This window comes from Macaca mulatta, chromosome 5 (assembly GCF_049350105.2).
Source record: "Macaca mulatta isolate MMU2019108-1 chromosome 5, T2T-MMU8v2.0, whole genome shotgun sequence".
In the NCBI taxonomy this organism is placed as follows: domain Eukaryota; kingdom Metazoa; phylum Chordata; class Mammalia; order Primates; family Cercopithecidae; genus Macaca; species Macaca mulatta.
This window is the reverse complement of record NC_133410.1, coordinates 58,816,221-58,836,198: the sequence shown is the minus strand read 5'-3', so window position 1 is coordinate 58,836,198 and position 19,978 is coordinate 58,816,221. Positions and strand designations below refer to the sequence as shown.

The 19,978-nt window shown below is 38.9% G+C and overlaps 1 protein-coding gene across 3 annotated transcripts in view; it reads left to right on the top strand.

Moving 5' to 3' along the window:
- PARM1 (prostate androgen-regulated mucin-like protein 1) overlaps nucleotides 1-19,978 on the top strand; it is a 110,109-nt gene that overhangs the window by 21,202 nt on the left and 68,929 nt on the right.

Sequence of the window (19,978 nt, the reverse complement as noted above, 5' to 3'; positions counted from 1 at the left end):
ATTACTCCAAGTTTGCACTTTTTCATTGCACCCACAGCTGTCTCTGCAGTGTCCTTAGGGCATCAGGGATAGGGGAGGGGTGCATGGGCTGGGAAATATGTTGCCAGGTGAGACCATTTGTATAGACTCATGTGTTGGAGAGGGAACTGTCTGCAAAATAAATGCCATAGTAAGATAAACTACATTTTCTGGAGTCTAGATTTGAAAGTTTTTTCTGAAAGTTCAGAATCTTTCTCCATACCGAACAAAGGACAAATGTATCTATGAACAGCAAGAAAACAACTGAGACTGAAATCTTCCCCGTTGTAAATGCAGCTTACAACTTTTTACAAGACCAATTTTTGTGAACTTGTATTTCTTTTCTTTCCAGGGGATGACATGGCCTGATTCAAAACAGGGGGACTGTGGGAGAGATTTAGCACAAGAAAGGCTATTGGTGTTCCCTATGTCTTATTGGCTTTTTGCGAATTCCCTAGAACCTGAAGCCCAGTAATTACTCTATAATCTTTTGCCAATGTTAAGCTTTTTTTCCGAGTAGGTCTATGACTTTAAGTAGCTGGTATATATTTTTATGATCAAGCTGTACTGCAGGCACATTAGAATGCACTGGGAGATGCATGATTTATATATTTTGATTTTGACTTCTACAAGATTTACATCTGGGCTGAATACATAAATTAATAGTGGTTTGCCACTATAAAGGAAAGAACCATTCAAGTTCAGCCAATCTGATTGTATCACCAGAGTGGTGGAGGAGCAACTCAGACAAGTTCTCATTACAGATGTGCCAGGAACTTGGGTTTGGAGACCCACCTCCCTGCTTTTGAATTACATCTCTGCCATATACTGGGCAAGGGAAGAGGGAACGAACATTTATTAAATCTAATAAGGTGTCAACCATTGTGTTAGGCACTTTACAGACATTTAAATTTCTACTCTATACCAGCCCTGGAAAGTTGGTACTACTGGTTTCAATCTCCAGATGAGAAAACAGAGATTTAATGAGGTTTAATAATTTGTCCAAAGCCACAGAGTTACTGACACCCACATTTGAACTCAGGTGTTTCTGCCAATAAATTCATGTTCTTTCTATTACTCAGCACTTCTTATGTGGGCTTTAATGTCTCCATCTGTAAAATAAGATCAGTAAGCATACCTTTTAAGACTGCTGGATTATAAGAGATTAATTTATCAAGAACAGTCCTAATATACAGGAAGTCTTGGATGAATAGTATTTCTCTCCCTATACTTTGTTCTGGTAATAGCTCTGATTTTGTTGTTTGATTTGTTTGTTTGCTAGCTTGATTGATTAGGGGTTTTTGTTCTTTTTAAAGATCTGGGCCTACCTCAGCTTTTTCTAAGATGCAGAAGCAAAGAGATGATTCAATATAGAGGTGCCTCTATGGCATTAGAAGACAGGGAGAACCAGAATAACATTTTGTTCTTCTGTCACTTATCTAGAGTAAAGAGCTGCAGGCCCGGAATGGGGTGGTGCTGTTCTGCACCCTGGGAGAATGTGTGGGGTTGCCAGGTGTCTTCTTAACTGTGCACCAAGACCTTTGTGCACAACTTTAATATTCCTTCCTTAAGCAGCTACAGTCTGTCACTTCAGGGAGGGGTTGAAGGTAGACAATGGCCAAGCTGCACCTTAATAGGCCTGCAGTATTCCAAATGGCCTCTTATTGCAGGCAGGTAGCCCAGAGTGCTGCCCATGCCTGGTGCATGGTAGGAAATGTGAACAGAACTTCATGAGAATTGGTAGGGAATGGCAATATTTTCTTGCCTGTAAATGACAGACAACTACTCATAGAGAGGCTTGGGAATAACTACTTATCTCAGAAATAATGATTATTTATTTATTTATACCTTGCTCCTGGCATGAAGGTGCTGGAGCTCTCTGCTTACAGATAACAATCTAAAACTGCATGTTCCAAGAATAATGGAAAGCATCTATATAAACCAGAGTGGTTGAAAAGGGTGATGACGCTTAATCCTAGGAAGATATTTTGATATTTTTATTCAGCTAACCTTGACTCAGCACTTTCCTTGAACTAGGGATATACAAAAATAATTAAGGCATAGCCTTCATCTTTAATGTACTAACAGTCTGGTAGGGGACCAGACATGTGTACTGAGACTATAAGGCAGCCTGGTAGGCTCTGTGCTGGAGGTATGAATGGGATATAGCAGAAACCCAAAGCAGACAGGGTGACTATTTTACTTGATGAAGAAGTAATATTTGAGTTACTTTTTAAAAGATAAATAGGAACTTGCCAAGCAAAGAAAATGAAAAGTGGGGGGTAGAGGAGTACTCTGACAAAGTATATAGAAAGGTCCAGTGTCCACAAGAAAGATTGTGAGGAATTTATGAGGCTCGGCCATAGGACAGTAAGACCAGAGACCAAGGTTGGGGCCAAAGTGAAATATCTGGTACTCTGAGAAATGAGAGTTAACGGGATTAAGCCCTAGCACTGCCATTTCTAGAATGTGGCGCTGAAGAACTTACTAAGTCACTCTGAATCTTGTTTTTCTCGTTTGTGAAATGGGCCTAATAATAGTTCCTATCTCCAAGAGTTATGAGGATTAAGTCAAAATACCCCTCTGGACAATTCTAGCACATGGTCATGCTCAATAAATGCCAACTCTTTGTAGTATTTTTAATAGCAATAGTCAATTATTATAATAAAATCAATAGCACTATCTAAGAACATAAATAATGTCCACATTAGGCTTCTCAAGAGTCTTTTTAAAGGAAAAGATCTGGAATAGGGCTATCCAATACAAAACTCTCTGTAATGATGAAAATGTTCTCTATCAGTGTTGTCCAACTTATTAGTCATTATCTGACTACTGTGTCTGACTACTGAGCATTTGAAATATGGCTAGTGCAATTGAGGAACTGAAGTTTTCATTTTATTTAATTTAAATAGCCATGCATCTTAGTGGCTGTTGTATTAGACACTAGAGATCTAGGTTTATAAAATCATAAAATGTTTTATCTGTAAAAGACTTCAGAAATTGATATAAAGCTCTTATCCTCCCCCCATCACCATTTTACAAATGTTTCTCAGAGGGAAATTGATTTGCACAGGGTTGCATAACTAATGACAAACCTGGTGCTAGAACCCAGCAGCTCTTCTTGCATCCTAGGCAAAGTTCTCATTATTATGAAGTCTGGTTGGATTATTCTTTTCACCTTAGAAAGTGTCTGTTGCAAAATGCGTCATGGGTTCTGATGTTCCACTCAGCCACCTTTCCTCCCCTCACCATGTTCATTTCTACTTCTTTTTTTAATAATATAATATGCATGCTACATCCAGTAAATCCCAAGTGATCCATAACTCACTGATAGATATTTTAGCTCCTGCTCATGGGAACATTTTGTATCAGCAGCAGCTCATTTAGTACAAAATTCTCAGCACCATTATTTTCATAACTAGTGTTTTGTTCTTTTTGTTGTTATACTATTATTAATTTTTGTTACTTTGCCTAAGTATTAAACTTGTGTCAACAAAAACATTGATCTTTTTTAGCATTTACAAAACTTAAGTTCTGATTATTCATCATTAAGAAATTAGGATGATCAAACCAGTTAGCAGAGTCATCGGTTAAGAAGGATTGATCAGAGCGCTATGGGAATATGGCAGAATAGGAAGCACCAGTTTCCCCATCTAAACAAAATTGCAGTTGCAGAATCTGTCTGGTCTATTTTGGAATTCTGGAATCTATTAGGATGATTGTAACTTCCAGGGAAATGATTGGTAATAGTAAATTTTGGTTAATTTCAGCTTGCAACATGGCAGCAGCTATTCATTTTCCAGCCCCATGGCAGGCAGTTGTGCACATGTTTCATATGTAACTTGCAGGCAGTTTGTAGGTGCCAGGGTGAGCAAAAGGAATCCTACAAAAACTGGAGATATATATTCTGTTTGCTGATTGCTGTGTCTAATCTTTGAGGTACACACATATAGGAGGAAGCCATTGTTGCAACCCTTTCTTCACTGTTGCAAGCCCTTCTCCCTTTGGCTAAAGCAAATTTCATAAGATCTAAAGGACCAGTGCACTTTTATTTTATTTTATTTTTTCTTCTCCTCCTCCCACTTTATTTTTCTCTTCTTCCCCTTTTGGAAGACAGACATTTAAAGTCTAAGACTTCTAAAAACAACCACGTATATGGGGCATTTAGAAAGTCACAACATATGCCCAGGGAAGGACACAGTCTTAAAAACTAACTGAGAAGACCTTAAGTTTACATGTTGGGCTTATCACCAGCACTGACACAGCCTATAGCAATTAAAAAAAAAAAAAAAACAATTAGCAAACCCTGGGGAAGGGGAAGAATCTAATTTCCAAAATCACTACATTATTATATTCAAAAGTCCAGCATTCAACAACAACAAAAATCACAAGACACAAAAACTTAGGAAAGTATGTGTGGCCCATTCAAAAGGAAAAATAACCCAATAGGAACATACCTAAAAAATACCCAATGGAAGATCTGTGGTACAAAGACTTTAAAACAACTGTCTTAAAGATGCTCAAAAACCTGAAAAATGATGTGGAGAAAGTCAAGGAAACAATGTATGAACAAAACAGAAAGATTAATAAAGAGAGAAAAAAAACTAAAACAAAACCAAAAGGCAGTTCTGGAGCTGTAAAGTACAATAACTGAAATAAAAAATTTGCCAGTAAGATTCAAAGACAGATTTCAGCAGACTGAAGAATCTGTGAACTTGAAGATAGGACAATGGAAATTGTCAATTCTGGAGAAAACAGAAAAAAATATCAAAGAAAAGTGAGCAGAGTGTAAAGAATCTGTGGAATATCATCGAGCAGACAAATATACACATAATGAAAGTCTTGGAAGGAGAAGAGGGATAGAAAAAAGGGAAGCCAGATTATTCAAAGAAATAATGACTGAAAACTTTCCAAATTTGATGAAAGACAAGAATATAAACATTCAAGAAGCTCAACAAACTGTAACTAAAATGGACTCAAAGAGACCCACACCAAAGCACATTATAATCAGACTGTTGAAAGACAAAGACAAAGAGAGAACCTTGAAAGCAGCAAGGGAGAAGCAACTTGTCACATATAAGGGATCCTCAGTAAGATTATCAGCGTATTTTTCATTCCAAACTTTAGAGGCCAGAAAGCAGAGGGCTGATATATACAAAGTGCTGAAAGAAAACACACAAACAAACCTGTCAACCAAACATCCTGTATCTGTCAAAACTGGCTTTCAAAAGAGAAGGAGAAATTAAGACATTTCCTGAAAAACAAAACCTGAAAAAGTATATTACCACTAGACCGGCCCTAAAGAAATGCTGAAAGAAGTCCTTTTGGTTGAAATGAAAGAACACTAGGCAGTAATTTGAAGACATGTGAATAAATAATAAAGATCTCAATAAAGGTAAATACACGAACAATTATAAAATCTGGTAACTTTAACACTTTGGTTTGTAACTCCACTTTATGCATTTTATATGATTTAAGAGACTAATGCTTATTTTTAAAACTATTATCAGTTTTAAAATCTAGTCTTATTTTAACTTTGGTTTTTAATTCTACATTTTGTTTTCTACATTATATAAGAGATTAATGCATAAAAATTAGTTTATACCTTTGGACCCACAATGTGTAAAGATACAGTTTTGTAATATCAATAACTAAAGAGAGGTGGGAGTGGAGCTGTATTGGAGCAGAGTTTTTGTATGTTATTGAAGTTAAGATGTATAAATTCAAATTAGAATGTGATAACATTAAGATGTTAAATATAATACCATAAAAACCACAAAGAAAATAGCTAAAGAATATACAGATACACAGAAAAAGGAGAAAAGAATTAATGCATTTAACTGCAAAAAAAATCAACTAAGCAGAAAGGAAGACAGCAATGCAGGAAATGAGGAACAAAAAAGCTATAAGGAATATAGAATAGAAATAAAATTGCAGAAGTAAGTCTCTTCTTATCTGTCATTATTTTAAATCTAAATGGATTAAACTGCCCAATCAAAAAACAGAATGAGAGAATGGGTTTTATAACAGTATGATCCACCTATATACTATCTACCAGAGACACTTCAGATCTAAAGACACAAATAGGTTAAAAGTGAAAACACAGAAAAAAGTATGCCATGCAAATAAGAGAGCAGGGGTAAATAGGTAGGCCAGTCACAAAAAGAAAAATACTGTTTTATTCCATTTATTTGAGGTACCTAAAGTAGTCAAATTCATAGAAACAGAAAGTAGAATGGTGGTTGCTAAGGGTTGGGAAGAGAAAGAATGAGGGGTTATTCTTTAATGGGTATAGAGTTTCAGTTTTGCAAAATGAAAAGAGTTCTGAAAATGGATGGTGGTGATGATTGCTCAGAAATGTGAATATACTTAATGCCATAGATCTGTACACTCAAGAACAATTAAGACATCTTAAATTGTAATCCCCACATGTCAAGGGTGGGACAGGTGAAGGTAATCAGATCATGGGGGCAGTTTCCCCCACGCTGTTCTCATAAAATGAGTGAGTCTCACAAGATCTGGTGGTTTTATAAGTGTCTGGCATTTCCTCTGCTTGCACTCACTCCATCCTATCATGCTGTGAAGAAGGTGCCTGTTTCTCCTTTGCCTTCTGCTATGATTGTCAGTTTTCTGAGGCTTCCCCAGCAATGCGGATCTGTGAGTCAATCAAACCTCTTTCCTTTATAAATTACCCAGTCTCAGATATTTCTTCATAGCAATGTGAAAACAGATTAATATAGATGGTCAATTTTATCTTATGTGCATTTTACTTCAATTTTTAAAAATGTGTTATTTCTTGAAAAGGTATATTAAACCAAAAAGAATTGAACATATAATTCAAACAGATACTTTTAGCTAATGTTCTTAACATCATTAGTCTCAATAGCCAAAATATGGAAATAACCCATGTTCATTAGCAGATAAATAGATAATCAAATATGGTATATACATGCAGTGAAATATTATTTAATCACAAAAGGGAATATAGTTCTGATCCATGCTACAATGTGGATGAACTTTGAAAACATTTTGCTGAGTGAATGAAGTCAGACATAAAAGGTCGCATATTGTATGATTTCATTTATATGAAATATCTAGAATAGGCAAGTCAAAGAAACAGAAAGTAGATAAGTGGTTGCCAGGGGCTAGGGAGAGGAAAGAAATGGGAGTGATTGCTTAATGGTACAGAGTTTCTGTTTGGGATGATTGAGAAGTTTTGGAAATAGATAGTGGCAATGGGTGAACAACATTGTGAATATAATTAATGCCACCCCATTAAGCACTTAAAAATGTTTAAAATGGCAAATTTTGTAATATGTTTACATATTATAAAATTTACAAATCTTTCTATGTGCCAAAAAATAAAAATAAAAATGGGATAATCAGGTGTAGACAAAGACAAGATCTTTGCAGCAATCATTGTAGTTAGTTATCCTTAAACTAAGAGTCAGATGTGCTAATGGGACTGTTGTACCTGATCTACACAAGTGTATCTCTTCCCTTCTGCAAAGAGAAATATCACTCTTTAGCTGTAAATGACCCTCGTTAGGGAATGGCACATGGTGTCAGGGAGTTTGAGTAGACATTGAAAGTTTGCTGCTTTCTGCTTAAGACATGGGCATGGTTGTGTAGAAGCAGGGAGGGATAGCTAAGGAAGAGAGGGACAAGTCAATTAGCGTTATACTCACAGTTCAAATAATACTCTTCTTTTATGTGAAGGAGCTGTTATTAATACTTAGCTCTTGCCTTCCTGAGCACTTACCAGTGAGCTCTACCTGGAGAACAGCATTCACAATCTTAAACTTGGTTTTAGCCTGGCCTGCGTGATTGATGAGGTCACATTAGTCCCCCCACTTCAGACACGCTGTCATCTTAAGTTCCTAGAACATTCCCGCAGGTCCTGCTTTCAGCATTGGTCTGTAATTTTCCTCCTATTAGCCAGTTTAGCTAATGCTTACTCAAGTCTTCAGATCATTTGCAAATATTGCTCCCTCGGATAAGCCTTCCTGACCCCTACTCTTAAAAAGTAAATCAACTCCTTCCACACATGGCAAAATACACACACACACACACACACTGTCACTCATTGCATCCTTCCTTGATCTTTTGTTTATGATTCTCTTCACAGCTTTTAATACACTTCATTTTTATTATTATTTGTTTAATATCTATCTCCTCCTTATACTATAGATTCTATGAGGGTAGAGACCCTATCTCTAGGGTCTAATCTGTTCTCAGACATTCAGTAGGAGCTTAGTAAATATCTGTTGAATTAAAACATAGGTAAATAAAAGAAAAACTCTATTAATGGGTAGTGACTATCAACTAAACACAATGAATAATTTTTTGCTAAGTGAGTAAATGGATAAATTACCTGTCCTTATGAGAAATCTAGGTTAGTTTCTACTTCTCTTGAAAGTTTAGGAATAGACTTGCCTAAAGACCAAGAACTAGAAAGAGACTGAGACTCAAACTAGTAAAGCAAAATAATAAGTGAATTTGTGATACTTTGTGAATATGACTGTTAAGAAAGCCCAATGTTTAACACTTGATCAAAGTAAGCTCCTGTTCACTCATTCCACCCCCCAGATTCCAGCAGCAAGACAATTTGCTTCAACCTTCTAATTCACTTCAACCTTCCAATTCATCATGGATGAGGGGCATTGTTCAGAACTCAGTTCTCACTGATAAATTGTGGAGTAAAAATGTTCTTAATAAACTTTTTTTTGTATAAACGAAAAAAGTTATTTGAGATTGAAAAACTATTTCTTAGTTATTAATACTATCTTCAGGTGTCTTCTGTGCAGATAGTCTTCAGAAGGTCTTTTGCTGAACTAGATGATGGCATGCAGATGCATAGCAAGAAGAAGTGGGGATCTGGGGTACAGATGGGCTAGAGCAGGTGGATTCCAGAAACTTCCTGGGCAAGTGGAGGATACAGGTGCTGTCCTTCCTTTGTAAAAGGGCAAAACTGATATTAGAAGGGATTTTCATTAACTTGTGCTCTGTTACATGTGGTGTAACTTTCTCCTCTTTTCCTTTTCCCACCTTCCAGTATGAAATCTTTAGTAAAATTCTTCACTAAAGCCTTGAGAGGTGAGTTTCACTTTGGTTAGCAATGAGGTATGAAGAATCCTGCTGTAAGGTTAATGAGCAAAAATTGCCACATCAAAAAGTCATCTCAAAAACATGACCGTGTGATTAGAAAAATAACTTCACTTCTATGGTATTCTTTTCAAAAAATCATGGCCCATCTAATCATGGGAAAAGCATCAGACCAACCCAGACTGGGGACAGTCTCCCCAGTACCTGACCAGTGATTCTGAAGGGTGTCAAGGTGCTGAAAACAAGGAAAGGCTAAGATATCATTATATAACAGAGTAGACTGGGAAAACATTCCAACTGAATGCAATGGAGTTCCTGGATGAAATCCTGGAACAGAATGAAGGCATTAATTTTAAAAACTGGTGAAATTCAAATAAAGTCTAGATTTAGTTAATAGCCATGTACCAATGTTGGTTTCTTAGTTTCGACAAAAGTAAGATGTTAACAATGGGAGTAAGTGGGTGAGGGGCACATAGCAACTTTTCTATAAATCTAAAATCATTCCAAAATAAATAGTTTGTCTACAGGTAAAGCCTCAAAACTAAAATAGTCAATTTTGGCTTCTTGCTGAACTTAAGCTCTTTGCTAAGTGGACAGTGGTTGTCACCAAAATCCCTTGACCTTTGGCTCCTATTAAACATAGCTATCATGTTAAAAAAAATGTTTTAATTCTTAAAATGGCAAGAAAGACTTTATTCAGGACTATTGCAATATGTGTCAAGACTATTTTAAGAGGGAAAAGCAATCAGGCTCAACTCTAAATACAATAATGACAAATGGGGGTTTATAACCAATGAGTAGAGTGAGGGGCGAATGGACGGCAGATCACTGACAGGAGACATCCAGGGTAAGGGGAAGTTGCTAAACCAACTGAAGAGGTTTTTTGAAGGCAAGCCAAGGACTTACACATCAAAAGTGTGGGGTGAGGAACTTGATCAGATATCAAAGGTGGGGGAATTCTCACTAAAATGACTTGGCAGAATTCTTGCTGAGACTGGGCTAGGCAAGCCACAGACAGGAGAGGCGCCAAGGTCGAGGCCTAGTCAAGAAGAGGGCTGAGGGTAACCCAGCTGAAGTTCAGTCAAGGAGAGGGTCTTTGTCATCATCAGTCACACTGTTTGAATTTGAGTGGTGACTATCCTACCCACATTCACCTCATAGCTTGACTTGTATCCAGATGATTTGGTTGTATTAATTTTCTTGGCCTGGGAGCAGATTCCACCAAAGATTTCACATTCACCATCTAGAGTTTGGCCATTGGCGTTACCAGTGTTGATGTTATTTGAGCCAATTTCCTCCCAAATTGATTGGTTTGTGGTCCTGGAGACAGTAAACTTTTGGGATTTGGCATGTGATTTTACAGATGATTTGGTACCTGGAATCCACCAAGCCGTTCTTTCTCAGAGCCAAAGCCCTTGAAATATGTTGAACTTTCCAGTCAAAAGATCCTTATCCAGGTATAAGAACTGTAAGAATTTTACATGTAATGAAAACATGAATTCCATAAATCTGCCAATTTAGGTATAAAAGATAAACTACAGAAGGACTTTATTTTCCTCTGGGCCAGTCCAGCACATTAATTCACATTAACATATTGAGGTATGGAAGGCTTTGAAAAAATTAATAAGCTCAGTTTCCACTTTGCATTATTTATTCTTGAGAATGAGTGTTTTTGTTTGTTTGTTTGCTTGCTTGCTTGTTTGTTTGTTTTGGTCATTTGGGTAGTTCCTGGAGCAATGTCTCTCCATGTAAAACCAAGTGACAAAATGAGTGCAGTCAGACAATTTCAAATGGAACCAGTTTTGTTTTTTTGGCCTGTATTCTGACCTAAAATAATCTGCACAATAACCCCATTTCTTCACCTGACTTTGGCTCTCGAGACGCCTTAGAGTTCTGTCTGCAGAGACACAGATTGCGTCATGGAGAGCCCCAAAGCAGAAGCCTTGTTGGGGTAGGGCCAGTGGAGGCTGATAGTGGCACATGGGCTGGGCTAGTGAAAACAAGTTCAAAGTTGGTTGGATTTTCTTGTTTTGTTTTGTTTCAGTTCCAAAAAAAATTTTCATAGGCGAACGCATTCTGACTTTCCCAACTTCATAAATAAACTCTGAAAAGACATGAAAGAAGGTCACAAAATCCAACCAAATACATGCCTACCTGTAACGTCTTGTTCTGCTGTTATTAAACTTGTGGTTTTTCCTTGGGGAATCTTTTAATATAGGGAGAAGGTGAAACCATGGTTAAAATATTGGGCAAAATGTAACTATTATTAATAAGCAACACATAGATGGATTGTTAGCCAATACCTCACTGCTTTGGTGGGTTACTTAAGTATCCCACCAGCACAGTGGTAAAGTGGCAAACACAGAATTCTGTTGCCTTAGAAGAAACTGACCAGAAAATATAAGTGTTTCATTATTTCTGAAGTGTTTGCAGGTTCCTCCCCTTTTCATTTTCCTTCTCGCAAAACTTTTTAATTTTAACACCATCTCTTAGCCAGCTTTTAAAATAAAATTAATATATGTTTATGACTTCATTTCTTTTCAACAGTTTATGATATTTAAGGACAAGCCAACCACTATTTATTTATAGAACTTGATCCTATTTCTGTTTCTCTATTTTGTCTCCTGGAAAGCAGAGGAAAAGAGCTCTAAATTTATCAGAGAAATTAGACATTGAACTTTACTTTCCCCAACTTCTACAAATAAACTTGAGCATTTGTTTCAAGATAAAATTAAGAGAAAAAAATTATATCATTTGAAAATAAGATTACTAAAACATTAGGTCTAGATAATTAAATCTGTACAGGTCAGGAAATATAAAAGTTGATTATTCTGATTTTAAGCATTATTGTTTATAAGGATGCTGTAATGCTAATAAGACTTCAGCACTTCCTGAATTCTATATCATTTCAACTTCAAATGAGATTTAAAAGTTTTACATGTCACACCCTGATTATTTGTCAGTGTGCATAGAAGAAGAAAGAGGAAGGGAAAATAATTCTGGAACTTAATTAATTGTGAAACCAGCCTCAGCCCCTGGACGTGGTCTTGTTGACTGCAGAGATAAGGCAGTTTGGGGTCAGTTGTCCATTGTGCTTTCTTTTGCCAATGATTGTCCTATTCATTAACTCATTCATTGCATTTTTTATTCATTCATTCAAAACAAATGAAAGAACTTTTCCTTTTGGCCATTTACTTCTGTTCCCCTTTGCTCAAAGGTGGCAAAATACATGATGAAACGTCTTTGAACAGAATTAAAACAAGCCTGAGTTTGGGAAGGTGTCAAAATTAAATTCTAGAAATACGGGTAGATCTGTAGGATTTTTGGTTTCCAGTCATTCTGAGAATAGTGGTGATTTCCCATATTTAAGAAATGTTTTGAAAGACAGGCTTTGAAAGTAGGCTGTGGGCTGGTTTGCCAGAGTTTATGTTCAAAAATGGAAATAACCTTCTGACAGAGAAGCAAAATGGACTAAATACAAGCACATGGTAAACCAAGTTTTGGCTGCTTCTCTCTCCTTGCAGGTGGACATTGTGACGGTAGGTGATGGTGTGTGCATAGGGCTTCTCCTGATGATGAGGGAGAGGGTGCAGAAGGGCAGCTGACATCCCCTGCTGCTCTTTCTCATTTACAGAAGTACCCAGAGAGAGCCAAGCTCATGGGTCCCTTGTCATTGTGTTGGGGGGCAGGTGTCCAAGGCCCTTTTATGGCTGTGGTAAGCTGTTTAAGGAGGGTTTGTTGGCACTTAGAGGGAAAGCATGAACCCAAATTTCTATTTAACATGTAAGAAGGGACTTACATGCCAGAATATATAGTACAGCACTCAGAATGTTGTATCACCCAAGTTGCAGACAACCAAGTCTGAATGTAGTTGCCACTCCATTGTATCCAGGGCTAGGACATGTGTCATGTCTTCCAGACTCACCCAGTGGTCCCCTGCAGTCAGAGGAAGGCGGAGAGGGCACACGGCCTCACATTTCATGAGGAGGGCTAAAGGGCCCATCTTGCTGTGAAAACAGTCAGTGTTGCAAGAGGAATGATGTGTTTCTCAAGCACCTGGTCTGGAGGCAGAGCTCTGAGGCTGTCTCCTTTCTTCATCAGGCAGGGAAGCCAGAGAAAATAAAAGTTAAAAGACTGAGTAGTGTTGCAATGAAACTAAATACCTAGTGAGAAAGCAGATGTCTTTGTTCCCCTCCCAACATGGTCAGCTGGGCTGTTCCTTCTTTTCTGGGTGCCCTCAACACCTTACTATCAGCCGTCACCCAGTGGATAAGAATAAAGTAGCCGAGGAGCAGCAGGGGTTTTGTTTTTCACTGTTTTTGAGATTGTAGAAATTGATAGCGCACTACACTCTCATCTTGAGATCTGTGGGCCAAGCTCCCAGGGTTCTTAACATGGGCCAAGTTAGTCTGGATGCAACCTTTTGTTATTGTCTAAGTCACTGTCAGACTTAAAAATCACAGCGGTTCACAACCAGATGATCAGCCTAGGGATGGAGGCGGGACAGGGGGTAGTCAGTATCTTCACTCACATGTCATCTAGTCACGATGCAGAGGTTGAAACACTGAGTTAAAGGAAGCTTATCTTCATATGAAGAATTAGAGGCCACAGCTCCTTAAGCTAAATTTAGAAGTGTTAGTATGTGAACAGGAGATATACGGTATCTCAGGTTTCCTGGGGCACCAGCCAGATAAGACATTCCAGATAATTCTCCTCCTTGCCTAACTTGTGCCTCACCAGGCAGGTCAAAGGAGGCACTGCAGAAGGAGCTATCCTCTTGTGTGGCTCTGTTCTTCTTTTCAAGTTTGAGGGGTTTGTGGACCACGTGAGGCTGGACGGCTCACATGTCAGCTGCCAGGCTCTTAGTCACAGACATGGCAAACTTCCATCATTTAAGCAGTGGCACAGGTGTTGTGGAGAAGTCCCAGAGCTCCAGCTGTGTGACAGAGGGAAGGGCCAGGTCTGTGAGAAAATAAAATTATTCTCAGCCTCTCTCCCATATTCCAGTAAGTCTAGATAGAGTAAAACGTCTAATCTAACTGGATAAATAGCTATTCAATTGCCTGGCACGTGGATTACCTGTTTTATAGATTTTACTGAGCATGTTTCAAATCCAGAGACCCTGTCTTGTTACCCTGGCAAATGTCTACCCAGGCTGCTTCCAGCCTGCCTGCATGTATTCAGGGCAGCAATTTAATTTTTATGTTATCATAAGCTAAACCTAATCAGGAGGCAAATGTTCTGCTGACTAATTTAGCTCTGTTTTCCAGAGCAAGAGATAAATACCTTAGAGTGAGAGGCAATATAGAGTTGTGGGAGCCAGCACAAAGGAATCAGGGGCCTAGTGTCAGTCCTGGCTCTGCTCCTTCTTCACTCAGTGACTTTGGGATAGTTTCCCCACGCCTGGATTTTAGGTTTCTCATTGGAAATGAAGCAGCATGAGCATAGTGGGGAACAACAGGAGACCTAAGGACTGAGAAGTGAACATTTGGAGGCAAGTTGCTTACTATGTCTCATCAAGATATCCCTTCTAAGACACTGTATTAGTTTGTTCTCACAGGGCAAATAAAGACATATCTAAGACTGGGTAATGTATAAAGAAAAAGAGGTTTAATGGACTCACAGTTCCACATGGCTGGGGAGGCCTCACAATCATGGCAGAAGGCAAAGGAGCAAAGACATGTCTTACATGATGGTAAGCAAGAGAGTGTGTGCGGGGGTGGGGAGGCTGCCCTTCATTAAACCATGCGATCTTGTGAGATTTATTCACTATCACGAGAACAGCACAGGAAAAACCTGACCCCGTGATTCAATTACCTCTCACCCGGTCCCTCTACAACACATGGGGATTATGGGAGTTACAATTCAAGATGAGTTTTGAGTGGGGATACAGCCAAACCATATCAGATGTTTGGGGTTTTTTCCCAGCTTTTGTTTTGTTCTTTTGTTTTTGCTTTTACCACTTTAAAAATGAGATGTGTTTCACAATCAGTGGCATAGCCTATTTTATTAACAGCATTTTGTGTCACTCTTAACACTACATAAAATAACAATGTGTCTGATAGTTGGCACTTTTTAGACTTGATGAAATACAGTTATGTTTATGTTTCTGAGCTGAGTTTGCTTATCTGAAAATAAAGCATGTGGGCGAGGCAAGTCCTCAGATCTCCTTCCTGTCTGAGATTCTGAGTCTTGCTTTGCTGAATTGCATACTCTGTCACCTACTTGGTACACTAGTGGGGTTAATGAAGAGCTGGCTTAACCTTTTAATACCTTACTTTTGATCCTAATCTTTTCCCAGCCTAGTCTAGACTATTCTTTCTAGAAGAAAGTTTTCAAGGTTTCTGAGAAGTTCAAGGTCTTGGGACACATTCTTCCTGCAGCACTGATTAGCTGGATGGTGTCTGCTCCTAACAAGACCAGAGGACCTCTTTCACAGCCATAAGCATAATACTTTTCTATCATACATATTTATTATTCATATGTAGCTCCTTGAAGTTGCTGGTAGTGAGGGTATGGCTGGAAGTCTGCAAGGATGAGCAAGGATGTTGACAACAAGCACGCCCTGTCTCTGAGCAGGGAAGGGGTAAAAACACTGAAATTCCTGAGAATGCTCAGTGGAGCAGTGCTGCCCACGTCACCTTACCATGAAACTACAGGGACAGAGGGAACATGAGCTGAAAACAGGGCCACATGGCTCTGGGATTGCCTGAGCATCTGCAAGATTGTAGTGTACTGTTGGGGAGCCCTGATTTTTGCCCTAAACATTGGATTTGCTTTGTTTTTTATAAGGCACAAAGAAAATGCCTGTGGTAATACTTACCTTTCACTCATATTCATTCACTTAGTTTTGAAACCTCTTTCTGTTTCTTTTAGAATCCCTTTATTTGGCACTGAGTTACGTGTTTATATGCTTCATACAATAAAATAACTTCAGAAAGAAGCACAAATCTAAGTCAACACGTTTCTGAAATCTTTACCTTTTTGAACATCTGCAGATGGATCTGAATATTCTCAAAATTATGTCTTAGTGCAGCTCTTCGGTAGTAATATGTGAGTTTTGACATTCTGCTGTAAATAGCTTCTTGGAATCAAAAGTTATATTTGAGAGACTTGTTTCTTAGCATGCTTATGAAAATTCTTCTGGTAAATACACAAACTAGTACTTCATGATTTCTTTTTTTTTTTTTTTTTTTTTTTTTTTTTTTTGAGACGGAGTCTTGCTCTGTCGCCCAGGCTGGAGTGCAGTGACGCGATCTCGGCTCACTGCAAGCTCCGCCTCCCGGGTTCACGCCATTCTCCTGCCTCAGCCTCCCGAGTAGCTGGGACTACAGGCGCCCACAACCGCGCCCGGCTAATTTTTTTTTTTTTTGTATTTTTAGTAGAGACGGGGTTTCACCGTGGTCTCGATCTCCTGACCTTGTGATCCGCCCGCCTCGGCCTCCCAAAGTGCTGGGATTACAGGCGTGAGCCACCGCGCCCGGCCGTACTTCATGATTTCTTTTTCTGGTCAGCAGAAAGTAACATAAGCTCAATCTGAGCCTAGTAACAGGTGAGCCTCTAAATTATTTGGGTTATTTTATTTTAAATGTTAAGTCCTTGACGGTGTCATCTTGCTGATGCCTCAATGTGTGCAGGCAGTAAGAGGAAATGAAGACTTACACTGTGGGGACAGGAGGCTTGAGGACATCTGCAAGCTGGTACAGTGCAGTGGGGAAGGCAAGGCTTTGCTTTTGAGTAGATGACAGTTGAAAACATTGGCTCTGCCCCTTATCTACCATGTGATGTTTAGTTCTCTGAGCCTCATTGTCCTCACTTGAACATAATGAGTCAATCACACCTCACAGTGTTATTCTGAAGATTAAACAAAATAACATAAGAATGGATTTTCTACAACCCCATCCCATGGGAGGTATTTAGATTTACTCCTCTTTCTCATGTCCACACTGCCTTTAGGAGCCTTGTTTAACATTTTTTGGGTTTGAATTTTGATTTTTGATTTTGTTTTTCCATCAATGAAGTATAAAATCCGAATATTTTCACAGTGGTACACATATATAATATAAACTTAAAATAGAAAAATTAGTGAAACCTGCCATCTGAAGATACTGGACAGTACATATGAATATATAAAAAAATTTCCAATAAATATGAACAGACTTTTAAGGTGTTTAAAAGAATAAATGATCTCAGCATATAAAATGCTTTTATTTCCTAAAAGTAATTTTATTTTCCCCATAAAGATCTCAGCAACTTGTAAACAAGAAACTCTCCCTCCCAACCACCCCCCTGCCTGCCCCCGAGTTGTATATCACAGTCCAGGGATAGAACTGGAGACATCCGGTCTCCTCATCTGCATCTGACTCCTGGAAGGCAGTACAAGTTGAATACAAAGTCCTGTCCGGACGAATCCTTCCCAGGACCCTCTTGCAGTGGCACAAGCCTTAAGATGGCCATAAAGTTAAATAGACCATTTTTTTAGGTAGATAAAACCCATACTATTCACACTCTGTAGATTCTGGTTGTCTTCTCTCTCTTGACAGAAATTCCTGCAGAGGAACCCAGGACACCACCCTCAGATTTTAGGACACTGGGATCCTATATTGATCATGATTAGAGAATCAAATAATAAAATATGTTCCGTGTGTGTGTGTGTGCACACACGTGTGCGCGCGCATAGAGAAAGAGAGAAAGAGTAAGAGAGAGAGGGATTTATTATAAAGAATTGGCTCGGATGAGTAATTACAGTGGCTGGGAAGTTCCACCATCTTCTGTCTGCAAGCTGGAGACTCAAGAAAGCCAGTGGTGTAATTTAGTTCAAATCTGAGGGCCTTAGAACCAGGGTTGTTGATGGCGTGATTTAGTTTAAGGACCAGAGAAGATGAGGTGAGATGTCCCACATTATGCCATGAGGCAGAAAAAGAAGAGGCAAATCCCTCCTTCCTCTGTGTGTGCTCTGTTCAGGCTTGCCATGGATTGGATAATGCCCACACACTTTGAGGAGGGCAGTCTACTTTACTGAGTCCATGGATTCACATACTAGTCTCATCCAGAAACACCCTCACAGACCTTACCCAGAAATAATGTTTTTCCTGGGCACCCTTTGTCCCAGTCAAGTTGACACAAAGAATTACCCATCATGGGTCCCCAGGTCTCCACTGTCATAGCAATGACGCCCTAGGAGGATGAGCCACTGGAAGTTGTTAAATAGCTTTCAACAGAAGACTTGTCCAGTTTTTCAGACTCCTGTATCTTTGTCAATATAATTTGACTCATTCAAGCTCAGGAGGCATGGAGACATATAAGGATTTTATTCCCAGCACTAGCCTGTCAGAAGTTTTCTATTCTCTATTATGGTTTGTTACTATAGAATGTAGAGGTGATTGCAGTCATAGTAGAGAAAGGTAAATGTGAATGCAAATGTTATTGTGACCTCCCAAAATTTGGCCTGAGGGGGTGACTTTCAGGGGCAGTGCTATGGACTGAAATGTGTTCCCTTAAAATTCAGATATTGAGGCCCTTAACCTTCTATGTGATGGTATTTGGAGATAAGGCTTTCAGAAGTAATTAAGTTTAGATGAGGTCATGAGGATGGGGCCCTTGTAATGAGAGTAGTGCCCTTCTAAGAAGCAACACCAGAGAGCCTGCTCTCTGTCTCTCTCCATCATGTGAGGACACAGGCAAAAGGTGGTCATTAGCAACCCAGGAAGGGGTATCTCCCCAGAACCTGACCATTTGAGACCCTGATCTCAGACTTCCAGCCTCCAGAAATGTGGGCAAATAAATTTTTGTTGTTTAAGCCACATAGTCTGTGGCATTTTGTTATGGCAGCCAAAGCAAGTAATATGGACAGCATCAGACACTGCATCAGACATTGCACATTCCCTCTTTCACCTAACCTTTGGATATCAGTGCAGTCTCTGCAAAGCTAAAACAAGTGGACTTTGGCATCCAGTTTTTGAAACATTCCATCCTCTGTTAGATGTATTACACATTCTGATGTATCACTCTTTAAAAACCAAAGTATCTTTAGCCTGGCTTTAGAATTACATGAACTCTAGTTAGTCATAACCAGACACTGCAGTTAATGAGAGTTTTGCTTTTCCCAATCATGTTAGAGTGTGGTATTATTTTTTCTGTAAAACAAAACAAAAGCATAGGATGTGAAGCTCCACCTAGAAGTAGTTCAGTGATTTCAACTTCTTTAATTGACTTTGTTTGAGTTTTTGAGTAGTTGAAAGACATAACTATGGCTGTGAATAGAAGGGAAAGCATATTCTTTACTAGGTTTTGGCATTTGCCAGAAATGTTACCAGAACATGCACACCAGAGAAGTTTATAAAATGCATGTATTTCATGAACATGAAGTCAAAGGTATATTTTGTAAACATGTAGTCGCCTTTGACTACATTTGTTATGTTAATTATATGCATGGGGCTAGGAGAGACAAGTAAATTGGTAGTTCAACAACTTCTGCATAATTATATAATCAACCTCGCAATGGCTTGAGTATAATTTTTAATTAAGCTTTGCATTATTATAGTTGCAGTATGTAGATATTGTAGAAAAGTAGAACATTGAAGCAATAGGGAGGAGGGGCCAAGATGGCTGACTAGAAGCAGCTGCCATCAGTGGCTCTCATGGAGAAGAATGAAAATGGCAAGTAAATCCTGCACCTTCAGCACAGGTATCCAGGTTTTTCTCATTGGGGCCAACTAGACAGTTGGTACAACACCCAGAGAGTGAGAAAAAGCAAGGTGGAGCCACGGCCCACCTGAGAGCCACCTAGGGTAAGGGGATTCCTACCCCCAGCCAAGGGAGGTGGTGAGTGATTGTGCTACCTCATCAGGGAAAC